The 19361-nt window shown below is 43.5% G+C and overlaps 1 long non-coding RNA gene across 4 annotated transcripts; it reads left to right on the top strand.

Moving 5' to 3' along the window:
- The first annotated feature begins 97 nt into the window (after window positions 1-97).
- Window positions 98-17919, top strand: LOC116217216. 4 transcript variants are annotated; one of them, XR_004161425.1, is made up of 6 exons: window positions 98-530; window positions 3617-7202; window positions 7805-10577; window positions 16505-16619; window positions 17472-17579; window positions 17698-17919. It is a non-coding gene; the product is annotated as an uncharacterized LOC116217216 (long non-coding RNA). The 4 variants fall into 4 exon arrangements; XR_004161426.1 differs by having other exon boundaries at window positions 3617-3714; window positions 5582-10577; window positions 17698-17916; XR_004161424.1 differs by having other exon boundaries at window positions 3617-10577; window positions 17698-17918.
- Window positions 17920-19361: the final 1442 nt, after the last annotated feature.

The following is a 19361-nucleotide window of genomic DNA, read 5'->3' as shown; positions in this document are numbered from 1 at the left end:
GAGAGAGAAAATGGAAATAACCTCTGTATATATATATATATATTTAATTGCTTTGGAGTAATTTAGGCACACTTATTTTGTGTGCCTGAGTATCAAATACCAAAGACTGTATTTTCCAATGTAGGATCTTAAAGCTAAGCAGCAGACACCTAAAGAGAGGGTGCTGCCTTTGGTGCTTAAAAGCAGATCTGGATGCCTGAGGAAATTGGCCCAAGTGCAAACAAGTGTGGAAAATCGTTTATTTCTTAGGAACGTGTTTGTCATATTTAAACTGAGCTCTAATGTCGTGTTTCTTGGGGTCTGTTCTCACCAGCTGAAACAGAAGCATCTAAAAAGCATCCAGAGAAGTCTGTGGATCCAATGGAAATGGGATCTTCTGTGCATTTCCTCAATGCTCTGCCTAAATCCTCTACTCTCCAGTGGTGAGGAGCCTCTTGGTTGGCCACAGCACCATTCCAAGGAGGGAAGAATAACCCTGCCCTTCTGCCAGCCTGCTCAGCTTTGGCTGCTGTGTTGGGAGTTTTGGTCAGGTAGGACTGTTTTGGGAAAGGGGTGAACCCTCAGCTGGAAATCTTTCCCCGGCGTCCCCCTGCTCTCCCCTATCTTAGTGTGGAATGAGAGGAGAATCATGAAGGGAAGCTTTGCAGATCATCGTGGGGTGTCTGACTGGTGGAGCTGTCTGTAGTATTATTGTTTCTTGTACAACATTCTGGTGTTGGAAACTGCTCCTCCTGTTCTGCATGGTCTGTTGGTGTCTGCTTGTCTCAGTGAATTACAGCTGGGGCAGGTGGGGTTTCTCTTTCTTCTCTGATTATTGATTTTTGCTTTGCATTTTAAGTTCTTTCTTGTGACCCCAAGTAGTCTGGAAGAACTGATACACCTGGGTGACCTCCAGACCTGCATGTCTGCTCTGTACAGATGGGAGGCACACAGACCAAGCCTGCTATTGCCCTGATACCATTCTGTGCAAGTGGCCTATTCTGCAACTCACTTGTTTGTTTGAAAAGTGGCCTTGATGCTACTTCCTGACACTGCAAAGGTCCTGAGCATTAGTCACAGAGGGTAAGGTGCTCCAATGCAGTAAATAAGAGCAAAAAAACAGCTAAAATAGGATGAAAATTTTCCTCCAACCTCGTAGCAATTGATCTGAAATCTCCATCTCCAATGGTGTTGGTGTTCTTCTGCAAGTTTGACTTGAGAACCATAAACTCTAACAAGTTTGAGCTGTGAGCCCATTGCTCTAACACAGCATTTTTGCCCCCTATAGAAAGAAAGTCCCCTCCTCCAGGCACCAGCAGGGCTTGCTGTGTGCCTGCCTCCTCGCTTGTGTAATTGAGCAAAGCAAATGTACTGTGCAGGGTCAGCTGTTGATTATTGCTCCTGGTGTGAGCTAAGGCTGCTTACAGTGTCAGCTCAGAAATATTGTTCACACGAACGGTGCTAACTCCTGGACCCTTGGGTACCTTTTGGTGGTAGGAATTAAATAAAGTGGAAGAGCAGCTCATCACCCTTCTCAGGGCAGGCATAAATTTCAGAGGCTAAGCTAAACTTTATTTTGGGAAGTGCCAGGCTGTGTTGCTGGCTACTGCTGGAAGGTGCACTTCCACCTACGACCTCAAAAAATTAAAGGCAAACCAATCGTGGTGTTCCTCAGCAAGCTGGGGAGGAGCACTGATGTTTAATTGTGCGCTGCTTGGTAAAGAAGAACGGCTTTATAATTTTGATTTATCATTAATAGCAATCTGACTCAACAGATCACACTGCCGGTTCTGTTCAGCTTAGAGGTTTTCCCAGTGCTAAAATAGAAACCTCTGGCAGCACACAGACAGCATCCCTGGGAGCAAAAGGGCAGGGATTGGGCTGCCCCGTCTGCTCTCACCTCAAGTTTGCTTTATCTTTTAGTATGTTTGCCCAAAAAAGAAGAAAAAGATCGATGGTCCTCTATGCTAGGTTTCTGTGTCTGGTTATTCCTTCATCTGTGGTAGAGTTCTGGTGAAGGACGTGATGTCAGCACTCTGTATTTAGACTCCATTTAGTTACACTGGGAAAAGCAAAGCTCAGCCAGCAGCATCTGCTGGAAGGGAAACCAACTGTACCCATTTTGGTTTACCTGTGAGCGTGGCTGAGCTTTGTAGATCCCAACTTTTCACCTCTTCATTCTCTTTGGTGACCCTTTGGCTCTCTGTCTCTCATTGCCTGACGCAATTATCATTAATCAAGGCAAGGTTTCTGCCCAAAGCTGAGCAGCTCTGGCAGAGCAGCAGCAATGGAGCAGTGCTCCACGGAGGGCGGAGGTTCCTCTGCAAAGCACCGACTGTGGCTGGAAAAGCTCATTGAATTCACCAGGAAAGAAAATCTATCAGCCCGTGACAAGGATTATTTAATAACCTAAAATCTTATTGCTTCTGGAACATCTGCTCTTTGGTGGAGCAAACAAATAGGTTTAATTTCATTGCCCTAACTTCATGGAAATAAATTTGAGAAGCGCAATAACCGCTATTAGTTGGGATAACAGCATTATCTTTTTCACATTGGTCACAAAAGGAAAACTGCAGGAAATACAAAGCTCATTAAAATACCTTCAATCTCAGACCTTTGAAATATCTGCATCTTAATACACCACAATTGGGAAAAGAGAACTTCACCTGACCTTTAAGTTTGCAGAGGAAAGCAGTTACGGAGTAATTCCTTTGGAGGTGACGCGGTAAGGTGGTGTTACTCAGTGACATTCCTTGTCTGTATAGAGACTGATGTATTCCCGTTGTATTTAATTAGTTTTGAACCTATGTAAGTGAGAAATGCAGTGCGGTGCTGTTATTAAAATTCATGCTTTATAATAATTAGCACAGTTTGTACAGTCCCTGAGAACCGCCAGCAAAAGGGCTATTAACTTTGGTTAATGGTGGAACTGTCTCACTTGTGCTATCGTTTAACCCTTTGCTGCATTTTTAAGGGGAGAAAAGTTGTGATTCTTCTCAAAGGCTACATCAGGCCAACCATTACCAAAACTCATTAATTATAGCAAATTGGCTGCTATAAAATCTCTCTAACTGAACTTTTGCGATGATCAGTGGAGAAATAGTGACAAATACAGGCAGAACTGTCCCTTTTAAATTGCTGTTTCTCTCTCATCAAATCCTTATCTGAAATAGAGAAAAATGACCAATAAGGTTCAGAAACTCCTTCTTCAGAAGATCAAAGTCATAAAATTCTGTTAATTCCCTTTGAGACAGAAATAGGAATTATGGTTAAGAGACTTCTCCCCGTGACTTTTTCTTTCATGTTAAAACTCTCTAATTGTTCCCCAAATGCATCTCCCATTGTATTCTACTGCAAACTAATTTGCTGAGCTATCAGAAACCCGAGAAAAATCTCTTAGTTATAAACTGCCTTTTCCAAGAGCAGCTGAAAAGCACAAATTCTGAAGAACCACAGTGATGCCCTATTCCTCATTCCAGCAAACATGCCTTTGGTCTTGTTTTTTGGTAAACCTCGGCCTTGTCTTATGGTTCAGGACTCATGGCTGAGTGTTTACAGGCAGAATTTCAGCTGAGTTTTCTGAATTTCTAGAATTCACTTTTACCTTGATTTTTTTTTTTTTTTTAATTCTCTTTAGTTCCAGGTTATTCCTAGAGCAACCCTCATTGCTTTGCTTTGTCTCACAGTGCCACGTGGCTGCAATGTCACCAATCTACGTGGTATCCACTCCTGCAGGTATGCACGTTTTCTGACAAAGTTCCCCTAGAAGCAGTTTTATCTTCGGTTTTTTAAGAAAAATCTTGCATGGTGCAAACATTGCATCCATATTCTTAATGGCTATTTAGAAAGCAAAGTGTTTGGGTGTGCTTGAAAATAGCCCTGGGCACCTATTTGCCACGTGTAGCTGTATGAAGATCTGAGAAAAATGACCATCTGCTGTCTCCAGACTCAGATCCCCAGAAAATACACGGAATACTGAAATGAAGGGAATTTAGGCATTTCTTTTGATGATTTGTTCAACTCTTTGTGTCTCTCTCAGAAGTGTGCGGAGGAAGGATACACAAAAGAATGGGAAGGGCTGTGTGCTGCCTGCACGTGTTCTGCAGATGATGTTAGGGAAGGTCAGCAGGAAAAAGGATAGCCTTTGAAAAAGTATTCTGCCCTCCAATTTTAAAATACATTTGAGCTCTTACTTTGTAAAAGAAGGAACTGATGACGTGGTGGCTAAAGTAGTATTGCCTATTCAAAGGCAATCGGTTCTTGGAATAATTTTGAGGCATTTGGAGCCATTTTCCATATTTTTCTTTCATCTTTTTGTAGTAAAATTTCAGATTTGATCTTTTATTTCCCATATTGGCTACAAGAGAGATTTGCTTTGCTGTGCCAGGGTACAAATCATTTTCGTGTTAGAAAACCGAAACCCATTACCTGTGCTTTTACTTGGTGCAGAAGACAGAAGCTTTAGCACTGTAACACAGCATGTTTTCTGCTCAGTGCATGGTGTGATGGCTGGAAATCCTGAAATTTGGAGCTAAAGAGCGCTTCATCCCACATCTCAGAGGGTATTCTCACTGAGATCTGAGCAACTCCCAGTGGGCAACTGCCAGCATTTTGGCTTTTATTTTGGTCACTGGATTGAATGGACCCTGAGAAAAACTGGGGGAAAAAAAACAAAAACAAAAAAAAAAAAACAGTCCTAAGCCTAGAAGAAGTTGCAGATGTTTGAAGCTGGGATGGGAAATTAATAGAATTATTATTCATTTCAATGGTAGCTCTTAAATATGGGGCAACGCACTGATTCTGTGCCTGCTCTGTGATCATTTTCCTTTTTGCTAGTGGTATTTCCTGCCAAAATTAGACACTCCTTGCTGCTGGGCCAATTCCCTGAGTTACACATAGTCAGTCAGGTGGCGATCCAAATGCTTGCCCACTTCTCCACTGTTTTCTTTCTCTCTGACTCCATCAGAAGCACAAGACACATCCATGGATTATGGGAGAGAGAAGCAGGTTTGCTCTCCTTTATCTCTCTGCTGGGGAAAGGAAAAAAAGCCACTCAACTGTATAATCATCTTCCTATAAAATAAATTACTTTATCTGTCTTAATACTGTCACTCTTCAGTCCTCCAGTGATCTACTTCTTCCATCTGTGTGCATAACTGAAATCTTCTCTCCACCTACTCTATGTACTTCCAAGTGTCAAAATCCAGCCTCAATCATTGCTGTCATCAGTCTCTCATTCCTGATGGGATAGCAGGTGAAACATCACTGTTCCTCAGATCTCTATGGGTAATTTCTGTGCTCGATTTGCAGAGTGGAGGTAAACTATCAGAAATACGACCTAAAAGAGCATTGGGTTTTTTTTTGTTTTGTTTTGTTTGTTTGTTTTTGTCAGCTGAAGTTTTCCACTTTCTGCTCCTGAAGCATGTTGGTATTTTTGTTTTTTTTTTTTCTGGGTCTTGTTTCCATCATGACTCTTGCTGCATAATTTCAAGAGATAACCACATTACCCAAATCCTATGAAAGTTGACTTACTGCTTCGTATTGAGTAATTCTGCATGACTCACACTTTGTTCTCTGATACAATTTTTATGCTTGTTTGCAGAATGCTGTTGAGACAATTGAGCTTACTTACCAAAATCACCATCTTTTGTAACGAGACAGTACAATCACTTTCCTCTTTCACAAAGCCATTCCAAGAACAATGGGCCGACCCATAAATAACAACCGTTTGTTTTGCTTAGAAAATGGATTCTACTTTGCTAAATGAAATAACGGCAGGGAAAAGAAAGAAACCTTCTTAGAAGCTGTGCATCTTCCCAGATAAATGTGGCAAAGCGCCTCTCCTGCTGAGCTGTGACCTACTTTGCTCACAAAATGCTCTCGCTATCTTCCCCCAAATACAAGGCTGTCGAAGCCCCAGGAATTCTTCACCTCGGGTGCGAAACCGTGAAGTGTCAGTCAGCACCGAAGGATCCTCAATGGTTTCCCTGTCTGGCAGCACAGCGCTGCTTATCGCATCCCCTGTGAGTGCCTCTCTTCTCATCACGTTGCTGTTGGGATCAGTTTTTATCTCTGCTCCAGCGTACGCCCCGTGAGTTTGGAGCTGGGTAAATTTTGCCATCTTGTGAGAGGTTTTGGTACTTTTCTTTTTTTTTTGGATTGGGTTTATTTTTGGGTTAGCTCCATTTAAAATGTTTTGCTCTGCTGTAATCTTTTTTATGATTCCTTCATATTTTTTTACGACTGAAAAGGAATCCTTTTCCTCTAGCTAATATATTATGTGCATCAGAACTTGGTAGTGTGCCTGTTCACGGAGAAACAGGAGTTGAGATCGAGCATCAGCAGCTGTGGGAATGACCTACACCATATGGGACATATGACAATTACCCAGTCTGTGTTACATAAGGAATAAAATCATGTTGCTTTGCTGAAGCATGGAAGGAGAGAGAACTAGAATGTGATGACAAATGGCTGCTCCCGAGGATAAAGGTCCTTAGATGTACAACCATGGCTTTTTTTGGCTTTATAACAAATGTATATGATCTACTTGTTAAATTCAAGTTCGTTGCATTGCAAAGGCAGCATCTCTTGGCTTGGTACTTGTCTTAGTTAAGTAGCACAGCACTTAAATATAGAAGCTGGGTTTGTCCATCAGGTTTTGCATTTATGACTCACAACCAAAGATACTGATCACAGCACATAGATGCTGTTGCCCATTGGGCGATGCTCAGGTTCGTTATTTGGGCAGATTAGTAGGTTCTAATGCCACAAAGCATCATTACAGTCAAAAGGTAAATAAAGCTTTTGTTAGATAGAAAAATTGATCCTGATTGTTTAGCAAAAAAAAAAAAAAGAAGTCTGGGAGATGATGGTATACAATATATGTATGCCTTTATGGGAGATGTGCTGCACCCTGGAGGGCCACCTGCAAGAGCTGATTGCCCCAACTGTTGCTATTCCAAAGCAAACCTTTAAATGCTGGGGATTTAGCAACAAGCCAGAAGGAATGTGGCTGATTCCCTAGGTCTTGCTTTCTTTTAGCTACAACTGGCTACCTTTCAGGATGACACACTTGCATTAAACAACTCCTAATATCATGCAAAAGGCTGGATGTCACCACCTGTAACACTCAGGAAGTTGGATCACAGCTCCTTCCCTCTGCCAGGGGAAGTCTTTGGACCATCTCATCTTATGCCTGGCATTTGCTGATATCGTGTAACAGGGTACGTACTCTATCCACTCTACATCTCTTAATTCTTTATCAGCACTGACTCTCTTACTCTCAGAGGAGAGCTGAGCAGAGCTGTGAGGAGCCCCTTTCCCTCTGCATGGAGATTTCCAGTGCCTGCCTTGGCACTGGGGGAAATGCTAATGGTGTCAAACCTAATACGTTAACAAGCCAGCTTGCATGCATGGTGGTTGAAGGACCTCAGTGTAATTAACAAGCTGCCTCTGGGAGCTGATCCCATTTCCTCCCTAAATTTTGAACTTCAAGATGTATTGAATGGCCTTATTGCACTTTTTCTGCTTGATGTTTGGATACCAGTTTCATAGAATCATCTTTACACATGTATGACTTTGTAATGAGAGAAAGCATATACAGCAGTGGCAGAGTAAAGGTCAGGTTATTTTTAGATATTTTATAAACAATATAGCCCCCCAAATAAGTCCAGAAGTATCCTGTTACAATAAGGTACAGTTTCCATGCTTTAAACAATCTGAAGCCCCCCTTTGTACTAATTCTCAAGCTCTTTACCTAGCACTTATGATTTCATTTTGCTTTATGCTTTGTCTGCTTGTGATATCACTTTGCTTGCATTTGCAGAACTCGTCCTTGCATGGAGAAAGAAGCTGTCTGCACGCTATCTTCTAGGAATAAAAGCTCTAATCTGCTGCACTGGGTTTAATAAATATTTTATCACTCATTGTTTGGACTATTCTCCCGGTGAACCTCAGCAGCTGCTCTTTGTGAAAATAATGCCTGGTTCAAGAGTAGGGGTTTGCTTCCACATTCTGGGTAAGAACTGCAGCCCAGGTAACCCCATACTGCTGCCTACTTCTTCCTATTACCACACTTTGGTACTGTGAGAGCTTTGCATTAAAGAAAGAAGAGGTACATAACCTAGAAATCCTCTCTGCACTTGCAGGAGCTTTACTGCCTTCCATGGCAGCAGGGCCAGGAGGTGATGCCCTGTGCTGCTCTGGGGCCCACAGGGCTCAGCAAGGATTCTGGCACTGGGCTGCAGCCCTGACCCCAGAAGTGCCACTGGAGTTCCACTGTCACTGCTGAGTGCCAATGGGGTCATTGGTTCATTGGTGTCACAGAGGCTGCTGTAAGTATGGGGGAACAAATGAAACCCTCATTCCTAAACCTGTGTTTCAGACCTCCTTGTCTCTCCCCTAAATTCTAATGCCATCCAGTCAGAGTGAAGTGAATGGTGTCATAAAGCTTGGGCTTAGCTGAAAGCTGGAAATGATGTGTGTGCCTGCGTGTGTCTGAAATGCCTCTCAAAACACCACACAGCCACTTTTCTGATGTGCAATTTTCATTTTATTGATACATTTTTTTTTTCACATACAGTTACGTAATTGCAAACTGTACCCATTTACACCTTCCAGAAGGCAGTAACTTCGGGAGTGAACGCGGGATTATTTTTAGTATGTATTCAAGTTTATTCATGCTGAAAGGTAGTAGTTATCTTTTGTAATTTTAGAGTAGCTCTTTGAATAAAAACATGAGTATAGCTCCGTGTTAACTGCCATGTGACACTTGGGAGCGGGCTAAAATCTCTCCTAGGATGACAAAATCTCTGCTTTTTTGCTTTGCGACACCCCAGCGGTGCACACGAAGGCGGTGTGTGTGGTGGGACCTGTGTCTATCAGTGCATAAAACGTGAGCAGCTCGTGTGCACTGCGATGGAAGTACCTCTAAGCCAGAAGGAAGTACAGCTTCCAGTGTTGGTTTTTGTGTCTGCATGTATGCGTAGGAAAAGCTTATTGAAATTCAGCTATGCTTTCCAAGTTCAAATTCCATATTCAGCCATCACCAGAGGGGTTATTAGATAGAAATCTGTGGGTCCTCAGCTGAGCGTTCCCCCCAGAGCTGAGTAAGTACCTCTGTGTGCCAAATAGCGGAACCTTTTCTTCAGTTCACAGGCAACTGTGCAGAGGTTGCAAGTTTCTCACGTTTTGGGTCACTGTTCAGATAAGTCTTATGTTATTGTTTCTGTTTTCTGGTGGAATAATTAAAAACGAGGAGCCTGCAGAAGGAATGCGCAATTTTGGGGGAAGGAGCTCAGTTGTTTGTCCAAGAAGGCACGCAGGGATTTGGCTGGGATAGACTAACACAGAGGCACCAGCAAAAGGTCACCAAGAATGCATTTTGCAAAATTTCCTTTGTTCCAAGTTTGATTTCCAAGAACTTGAATATCAGCCTCTTATTTGGAGATAACTGTGGGTCTGACACTAGAAGAAGCTATGCTGTAAAAATAATAAGTGAGTCACGATGATAATGAGGCTATCATTATGCAATAACAAGCTATCCTCGTCTCCTTTGCAGGCAGTGCACAACTGTACATTTTGATATCCCAGATAACCCAGATAATCTGGGTTGCTGCTATCTCAGGGCCTGAACTCATATCTCTGTGCAATGCCATCTTACAGAAGGATTTTGCAGAATAATGACTCTCACTGTCTCAAACAAATGTATCATAAAACAATTTGTACTACCGAGTTCAACATTGTTCAAGGAGGTATTTTGTGACATGTTTGTTCTCCTAACAATTTCTATTCAGGGCATTTTGAAAGTGTTTTCCAGCCTAGGAGTCCTAATGAACCAGCCCTGTGTCTGCTCGTGTTTCCTCAGTAATAAACTCCTCTAACTCCCTAGAAATGTTTGCCAGCTGGAATTGCACAGCTGCTGTGGAGCAGCGTTAAGGCAGAGATGGAGAAGTTCCTCGTGACATGCCCAAGTCACAGGAACAGGGAAGTGACATGCTTTGTATTGTATTCCCACTGCAGCAGCTGAGAGCTGCAGAAGGCCCGTTCCTGTGAGCACCTGCTGTTTTCTTTGGCTGACAGCTGTGCAGAGTGGCAGGGAGGACGCTGGACCCCAGCTGCATCCAGCTGCATCCCAATGCTGCATTCCTCCTGCCCAGCTCAATGCTCGCGTTTCAGCCTCCGCTGTTCTGACTCCATAAAGGTGATGGGCTGAGCAGTTTCCTAATGTGCAAATGTCAGAACCTGTGAAGGGTTACACTTCTGTAGGCATTTCTCTTGAGAACTCAGTAGAACTCAATTCCTCTATCTATTTGCATGGAGATAATCTGTTTTTTGTTTGTTTGATTGATTATTATTTTTTTTTTTTGAGCTTTGGCACTGGAGTATGCAAATACTCCTTGTTCTGTTTCAGCGGTTGTTGTGAATAGAAGAGCTACAGATCAACCTTCCTTACTATCCTCAGCTCTTACACCCAGAAATATGTGAAGGTGGTTGCTGCCTCCAGGCCCACAGAACATCCTCCAGGCTGTTAAATCTCTATCACTTTCCTTCCCCATAAGCAAGAGATCTGCAGTGGTGGCTGCCAGCAATGTAGCCAGGTAAGCACATCATCATCTTGCTAATTTGTTCATTGAGCTGGCAAGTGATCAATTGAGGCCAACTCCTTGCTTCCCTCTCTACCTGCATCTTTCCTTTTTCTGAAAGACAGCATCATCGCTAGCTCTGCATCATTATTCACAGTAATTGCTGTGCTTTCATTGCTGGTCTCTGTATTCAGTTTTTATGCATTTGTGAAACAGAATTTTGAGAGAAATTACGGACATTTGGAAAAACATTACTGTGAATCAGATCCATTTACTCCTGGATGCTTTATTCTTTTGTTCAGTTTTTTTCTCGAATCTATGGTCAGAAGTGACATAGTGAGAGAGCTCCAAAAGTAAAATATCAGAGCTTCCCCAGCTACATGCATGTTTTCATCCTGGGATGAGCACAAAGCACTGGGGAAATCAGCAGGACCTGATTACTCAAGAAAAAGAGGGTAGAGTGGTACTCAGTGACATGGTTTAGTGGGCATGGTTAATGATTGGATTTGATGATGATGTGAGTGGTCTTTTCCAATCTTTATGATTCGATGATCTGCTGGCATAGCTAGATGGCAGCTCTTGGACTTTGGAGAGATGTATTAAGTGATGTTTTGTGTTTGAGATTCAAGAAAGGGAGAGAAAACCCTACTTGTGCTTTTGCAGCAAAGATAAGGGGAAGCTCCTGGCAGTGGTGCCAGAATGCTTCTAAGTTGTCTCTTACTCTGCCTTTTAAGTTTCAAGAGAAATAAACAACTATAATTTTCTCTGAATTAACATATGGTGGCTATATGTGTATTAAAGTTCTTTGCCAGTCTTTGTCCATTTAAACCTATGAGCAAATGATATGCTTACTGAGAAGCATTTATACTAAGTGCATGCTGGAGTCTCATTTCAGGCTTTGTGTCAGCCCAGGGGAGCTCATCTGGGGCTGGGATGGTTGAACTAGATGATCTTAGTGGTCTTAGGATCTTAGGATTTTTTGAGTCTCTGCTGGGCCATGTTGAGCTGTTGCTCAGATCCAACTTTGGCCATGTTCCTTTCTGCTCCCCAGCCTGGGGTTTGATTTATTGGCCAAAATTTTGCATCCAGAAGTCAAGGTGGAAAGTGATTGTATATGAGTCTTCATGGCAACATCTGCAGGGGTAAACTGAAGGCCAGATGGCATCTTTGGTCTTGTTCATGGATGCTCCATCCATCCTCATGGTCATGAGGTGACTGGCTGGTGCTGATGGGGTGGGGGGGTCATCCAACCCCATGCAGCCCCTCCTGCTTCCCATGCGACGTGCAGAGCAGATCTTATAGAAAGGACCTGAAAGCAACAAAGCTGTCCTTGTTTAATCCATTCTGGGTGGTGATTTTTCATTCCTCTGTAAAGGACACAACTACCTCAGAAGCTTTGAGGAAAATAGTGCTGATCACAGTATTCACATGTCCCTTTGGTAAACTAAGAAAAAGGGAGAAAGAAAGCAGCTCTTGGTTTTCCTTTATCTCTGTAGCTGGGTTTATTTGAACAATCCATCAAGACGTATCTCACCAACAGCATCATTTAAGCTGAAATAGGAGAGTCACTATTAGTCTTGAAAATTCCTAAGATAAACAGCTCTTGACATTTAATTTTTAGTGGCCAACGAAAAAATAAATTACCGAGCAAACATCATGCAGAAAATATTTAAGCAAAGGAGAAATAGAGATCTCTGTATGGGTTCCTGACCCTATACCAGGACCATGTATTTTACATTTTGTGTTTAGTTTTGTACTTTGTACGACAGAGAGTGGAGTTTGTACTGATTCCTTAGGGCACAATTTAAGCATAGCTAAAGATGGAGCATCTGTTGAATGCCTCTTTGGTCAGTAAGCATTATAAGATATATTTTTATTAAACATTCCCAACCCTCTCCATTTACATCCTTGCTGCTGAGAACAGTAGGCTCATGAGTTACTATCAGCAGGACGCACCAGGGTTAGCTGTGCAGGAGGATGCAAGTATTATTTGAGTGAACACATGGGATAGGCCATGTGAGGAGCTTTGCCTGTCTTTGCCTGTTTTGGTGTCCTTTTGCTCTGTTTGTTTGTCCACTGTTCTGAATGAGTCTGAAGTGCTGAGGTCCTGTGCTTGGCTGGGGTTCTCACTACTGCTACCGCTCAAATAGTAGATCCAGTGAAGGAAAACATGGTTGAAAGATGCTCTCACTTACAACAGAACTATTTTGATTGTCTCCGGTGATTCATGTGGAGCTCTCAAGTTTGGGTACCAATTAATTAATTGTGCTTTTCATTTTTATCTGATGGGCGCCGTAGTACAAACAGTGAGATGAGGCTGGGAGTGAGCATCCCTTGCTGGAAACCAAATACGGAACAGCAGATGCTAGAGATGGTGCTGAGAGATTGGATTTGATTAACTCTTTTGCATTGTGAGCGCTGTAAATTTGGGAACTGGGTGGGCCAGGCTGAAAAAGAGAGGTGGCAGATGGGACAAAGCGGGGGGTGATTAATAGAAATATAAGCAAACAGCCTTGTATTAGCTTCTGCTGCTTGTTTTGCAAAGTGCAGACTGAAGATGGAAGTAGAGGGAGGTGGCACAGATGGGAAGAGGGCTGAGAACCTTGTGAGCTCCAAATTGAGACAAGGCACAGGGGATGTGAAGGTGATCAAATCTCACTGGTGGGTCAGGGGCAGAGGCATCAGTGGCAGGGTGCAGGTCAGAGCAAAGCTGCCTTTTTCATGCTTTGGTCTGGAAGGAGTATTTGTAGTGGAGCCTGAGTAGTTTCTAATGACAACCAAGGAGGAGTTGGAAGTGATGGGATACGGAAAGTGTTTTTGTTTTTTTTCCCCCTCATTTCTTAATTAGTGGAGGAAGCAGAAGGGGTGTTGCGAGGGTCGACTCTGGTTAGGGGCCAGTGTTAGCATTTAGAAGCACTTACTGACACTGCATCACTGGGGAGTGAAGCAGAAAGGGAAATAATAATAATTAAAAAGGGATAAATAGGAGCATAGACTGTAAGTGTGCCCCATGGAAGTGGAACTACAGAGAAATGTTAGCTAGGCACCCAGACAGGTGTAATGGCAGTGGCAACCTTTTAGAACAGTAAGAAACCTCGAGCATGAGATTATTCAATAAAGAGCTTACAGCAGGGAACCGCAGGGGTAGTGCTGTCCAAATGACATCATTTACCTCTCCACTTGTTATCATTCATTAGACCATGTTATGCTGTAGATTTTATTATATGCTGCTTAACTGCAAAGCTGACCCGTGCTGTGGCAGGTACAGCGCAAGGACAAAAAAAGACCCCAAACCCAATAAAAATACCAAACCACCATTCGTTCCCAAGGATTTTGTGATGGAAAGAGTGTTCCTGTGAAAAACTGCATTGTCAGCTCTGTGTTGGAAGATAGTGACAGGCAGACGGTGTGTTTCTCCAGGTTCACAGTTTTGTAACCAGACAAATTAAATTAAACATATGAAGTAGAAATGATTGTTGGATGAGTAGGCTGCAAGTAGAACCTGAGGAAATGAGATAAATGGAGTGGCTTTAATTTTTCAAGGGGAAAACGTTAATTTTAGTGGTACAGAAGGACCGGAGGGGGTTACATTTGGTCTTAGATTTTAGTAAGCACCAAATCTTACACATTCTAACCCAAATAGGAAAACACCACATGGCCTGGTTGTTTGCTTGGCTTTCATTTGAAACCCAATGAAATCTGGCAACCAGTTTTTTTTTGTCTCAAAAGATTCTTCTGGTGTGGAACCCAAAAATTCAGCATGTGAGAAATCTCAGAAAAGAGAAGGATTCTGCAAAGGCACTGTGGCTATCCAGAGCTTCTTGGAGGAGCATTCAAACCCTAAACCCTGCCATTCACATGCAAAAATATGTTGCAGTCATCAATTTCCTCAATTTATTCTGGGTTAATTGGTTTTATTTTGGAGAATGGGCCTTATTCAATAGAATCTGTCACCTTATTTGGCTTCCATAAAGTCCCTGTTAGCTGGAGAAGTTTCCTCCTTTGTTCCATTACATTTAACAGCAGGAGTGTAATTTTCCTCTCTCAACTTGCAGATTAACCATTAGAGTTTGTTAAAAAAAATATGTATATATTGTCCAACAGGGTTAAGTCATTCCACTCAAGATGGACTTGACATTTCCCTGCCAATTATGAATTTTCATGAATTTCAAAATATGTTTTATGCTGATAAAGCTTCTTAAAGCATTTCCTCTAGAACTGTTTTAAAGAAAGTAGCACTTAATAAGTCCTTTGGAGTACTTTATGTGCCATGGCTTTTCCTATAAATATTCGCCAGTTCATTATTGTCACTGAACTTCAAAGGTGGGTAGGTGTTGATTATTTTTACCAGTTAAAAGAGAAAAGTCTCAGGTACCTGCACACCCTGAATAAGCTCATGAAGCAATCTGCAGCTTTCAGGTTGGCCATTTTTTGCCCAGCTTTCTGCTTCCTCTTCATTAGTCTTCATTTTTTGCCACTTTTATTTTATGTCACTGCCTGTAAAAGGCACTTGACTGAGAGCAGTCCCTATCCTCCTGGCTCAGAAGGCTTTTTCACCCCATAGAACTTTAGAAAATGCCACGCTTGGGGTTAACACAGCCCTGGGTGGCTGGTTGAGGGCCGAGCAAATCCATGCTGCTCCATGGGTCAGCCCAAATGCAATGGCTCCATCTGCACAATAGAGTGACCTCTTGCACAGGTTGCCTACGCTGTCTTCAATCACCATTGTTCTGGCTCCTCTCTCCAAGTGCCTGCAGCCTTGGGGTGACAAGGTCTCATGTTCTGATAAATATATAACATCATCTTTCTGTGACACAGAACACCCCAACGCGTTGCATCATCTCGCCTTGGCCATGGCTCAGGAGATCCTGGATGTGGCCTCCAGCTAATCCTGAAATTTCAGAGTATCCGTTATTTCTGAATATCACAAATGAGTTTGCTAACTGGGGAAAAACAAGTCTATTGCCATGGGGAATGTTTGAAGAGATCAAAAAAGGGACATGCTATATGACAAATGACACTTAGCAATGCCAAGAGCTACAAGAATGTTCATTAGTGGCAGAGGTTACTTGCTGCTGGTGTTGCAGAAGTCCGGAATGTTGAAGGACTGGAAAAGCTTGAACTGCATTTTCAGCTTCGTAAGGGAAAAAGGAAAAAAAAAAAAAAAAAAGAACCACCATAAAACGTGTGATTCATTACTTAAAATAAGACAGTGGGTAGGAAGTGAGGGAGGGTGACTCTCATGCATTTAATTGGAAATATGTCCAAAGACCCACCTGGCATGGCTGTAGGAGAGGGCAGAGCCAACACTGCTGAGCTGCACCTTGGCTCCTCTCCAGCATCACCTGGATGTCTCTGGGCTGAGGCCAGTTTGGGAACTGGGTTAGGCTGAAGTGGAAGCAATTAATTTCTAGTGGGCAGCAAGAGGGTTTTAATACTCGTAGCACTGAGAATTCACACCCTGTGTGGTTTGTGCTGATCTCTCAGTGGATAAATGCCCTGGGGAATCTGACTGTGAGTAACTGAAGCAGGCAGCTCCAGATTTTTGGGCTGTCTGGGGTTGCACTGCTTGCAGGCACGGTGTGATCAACCAGCACTGCTGCGGGTGGCTGAGATGGGATCAGCTCCAGGTGGTGGTGAAATCTTGGGGCATTGCGTTGTCTGGCACAAAACCTTGCTGGAGGAGAGACTGGAACAGCAGAATTTGCTCATGATGGATGATCTCTAATTTGTTTCCGCTGGAAAAGGTTGTGGAGACAAGGTTACCCTATAAATAATGTTTAGAGCGTAATTTTGTTAAATATCCTTCTCCTGCAGGAATAAATAATGTGCTCTCTTCTTTCATTATGTCAGAGAGTCAGTAACACATCCTCAGGTCCTATGCTGTCATTTATTTTACATAATACGTCTGTGTATCTGAATTCTGTGTGCGTGTTTACCAGGAGGAAGAAAACTCACCGAGTGATGCCTGATCCAGCTACGATCCTCACGGAGCTGATAATCCTATCAGAAGCACAGCTTTCAGACTGATGGTTGCCAGCTCCAAAATGTCACCAGGTGATGTGCAGTGGGGCCAACGCAGACCTGGATGGGCTTGGGGTTTATTTCAAGGGATTCATTTGTAACAGATATTTGACAATGCCATCATATTGATTGTGAAAACAACCCGTTGTGACAAACCTCTGGATGTTTCAGAGTAATTATTCCACCACAGGCCTCTGTGCTCCTTCTGTAGCCACACTGCTCAGATGTAACTTCTAAATACCCAGCAGAATAATCTCTGCTATTGTGTGGCAGTGCGAGTTTAGCAATGAGCCCATCCCAGCCCATCGGGCTCTCAGCCAACAGAATGAGTGACATCTCTGATCCAGGCTTCACCTCTTAGACAAGGAGAAATGTCAACCTTCAATCAAGGAGTTAGGGTGTTTGTCATTTAAAAGAGACTTAGGCAGGAGGAAAGAGTCTTTTGTTTAAGTCTGCTTTCCATAGCTCGATAGGCTGGGGAGCAATTTCCCACCTTACAGCAGGTTTGCTGTAGTGAGGTCGCTGGGGTCCCAAGAAAGCAGCATCATCTGCTCCATGTGTAGTGTGCTGCAAACACTGTCTGGAAGACTTGCTCAGAGGGCATCATCTAGAGGTGTTTTGCCCAGGGCAGTGCAGTGAAGGTTTAGCAGCAGATCTCAGCAGCCTGGCTGGTTTGGCTGAGTGCATCCCAGAGCAAGATGAATCCCAGTGCTCAGAGCAGGTTGGCCCCGTTATCAACGCTTACCTCAGCACCCTCGCAGCATGAAAGATGGGTGAGTCTGCTGTCTGCAGGCACAGCAAGTCAGTCTGCTTCAAGAGCTTGGGGTTATGTCTCCTCTGGGAGCAGGCAGAGCCAGTGAATATTGCTTTCCTCTATACCCTCAGAGATAGAAGTGCTGAAGATCTGTATGGATGTCTCCCGATAACAACAGGAACTCACATTAACAACCACCCAGCTGCAGTCCTGAAAGCTAGAAGGACATAAAGGTGCAGGTAACATAACCTGATGCATTCTACATGGGGAAGCAAATAGGCATTCCAATTTGTTGGTCCTGCCCAGGAGAGTCAGAGAAGCTTTAGGTTGGGTCCTAATTGATTTTGGTTCTTTAAGGAAATCTGAGGCCCTGCCACGGACCGGCAGCAGGTGAAGGACTTCAAGCCACTCTATGACTCCGTGCTGGTTCTGTGACTGCCATGAGCACAGTGATGTGCCTGCTCTTGGAACTGTGGGCCGAACTCCTGGCATCACTCCACTTGTCTAACGGGTAAACTAACATGATAGGTGGGAAACTACCTTAATTGCAAAGTCTTTTTGGCTTCAAAATGCATTCCTGCCTCTCTAGAGTGGTGCTGCAAATGAGAGAGACTTGCCGAGGAGCAAAGTGCAGCAGTTCTTGCTCAGCAGGTCATTTCTTGCCAGTTCAGAAGTCTGGAAATCACAGACTGCAGAAGCACGCTGTCTTAACCTTAACCACAGATGTGCTGCCATAATTGCAGGTGTCGTTTAAGCGTGGAGCCAGGTTGTAACTGGCTCTTTTTCCCTGCTGGAATTAATGAATAAATCCCGCAGCATCGTTGACTGAGCAAATCAGCAGTCAGTTAAGTGTGTCCTGTCAGCAGAAGGTAATTTTAATGCTAGGCCAGTGGTCTCTCTAATTAAAACAAGCATTTATTACTTGTTTTTGGGATTGTTTCCAAGAAGGAAAACAGAGTTCAGAAAGGCTTTCAGAGCTGATTGCCTTCTATGACCTGGTCTGTGCTTGAGGCTGATATGAGGAGGGGAGAGAGCAGAATGAAGGATGAGGAGGAGCAGAAAGCGTTGAAAAGCTCAGATTAGTCTCTTCAGTAGAAGAGAAACAAATCAGTGCCAAGAATTAGAGAAAGAACAGACAAGGAGAGAACAGAAAGAGGAGCAGAACAAAAAAGAAGACAGACAAGACGTGACAGATTGGGAGGGAGGATGGTAAAAGGCAGCTGAGTGACAGGTAGGGTGCCAATATAGACATGAAGACACCATCATGGGAGTCTCTATGGGAGGCTAGAGAAGCACCTGATGATGGTGACATTGGTGTGGCTGTTGCTGTTTGCAGTGGAGATGGGGGAGGTGGTCCCTGGAGGTCTCCTCCAGCTCTGCTAGCAGTCAAGCATTCCATAGCCTTGTTGTCAGCCTGTATCCCACAGCAGCATTCAGTGCAATGGGATCACAAGTGGGCAGTATCTCCTCCCTTGTTCCTTGCTGGTCAATGCTGGGAGTTACCCAGCTGAGGGCCAGGCCTGGCCAGCAAAGCAGTTCGTTGCACGGTGTCTGTAGAGAGAGAAAAACTCAGGACTCCCATGGAAACTAGAGGAAGATCTATCCTACAGACCATTTCAAGTGCTGATATCATCAGTTTGGACATGATATTGTCGAGTGCATTTCCTGATGCCACCAAGATAAGACCACGTTCAGGCTGCACAAGGTCTGTAGGCAGACATCCTCAGATGATTTGGCACTAGAGGAAAATTAGGAGAACTTTTCAGCATCCTAATGCTTGTGAGCAGGAACAGCAGGCTTCAAACCTAAATAGGAGTTGAGAGGAGCTGTTAAGTGCTCGATTAGATGTGCATCCCTTACACTGTTATGGGTGGACAAGTAGCAGGCACTGTATTCACGAGCAGTCAGGATGATTTTCCCTAGTTTTCCACTGCAGAAAAACTCTCAGGATTCCCTGGTGAGTAGTGTGGCCCGTGTGCTGTTCAATAGAAGCTTAGGTAAATTCCTTATTTTCATTCAAT

Source organism: Meleagris gallopavo, chromosome 15, assembly GCF_000146605.3.
Source record: "Meleagris gallopavo isolate NT-WF06-2002-E0010 breed Aviagen turkey brand Nicholas breeding stock chromosome 15, Turkey_5.1, whole genome shotgun sequence".
In the NCBI taxonomy this organism is placed as follows: Eukaryota; Metazoa; Chordata; class Aves; order Galliformes; family Phasianidae; genus Meleagris; species Meleagris gallopavo.
Note: the sequence above shows the minus strand (reverse complement) of the source record. Positions and strands in the feature narration are given on the sequence as shown.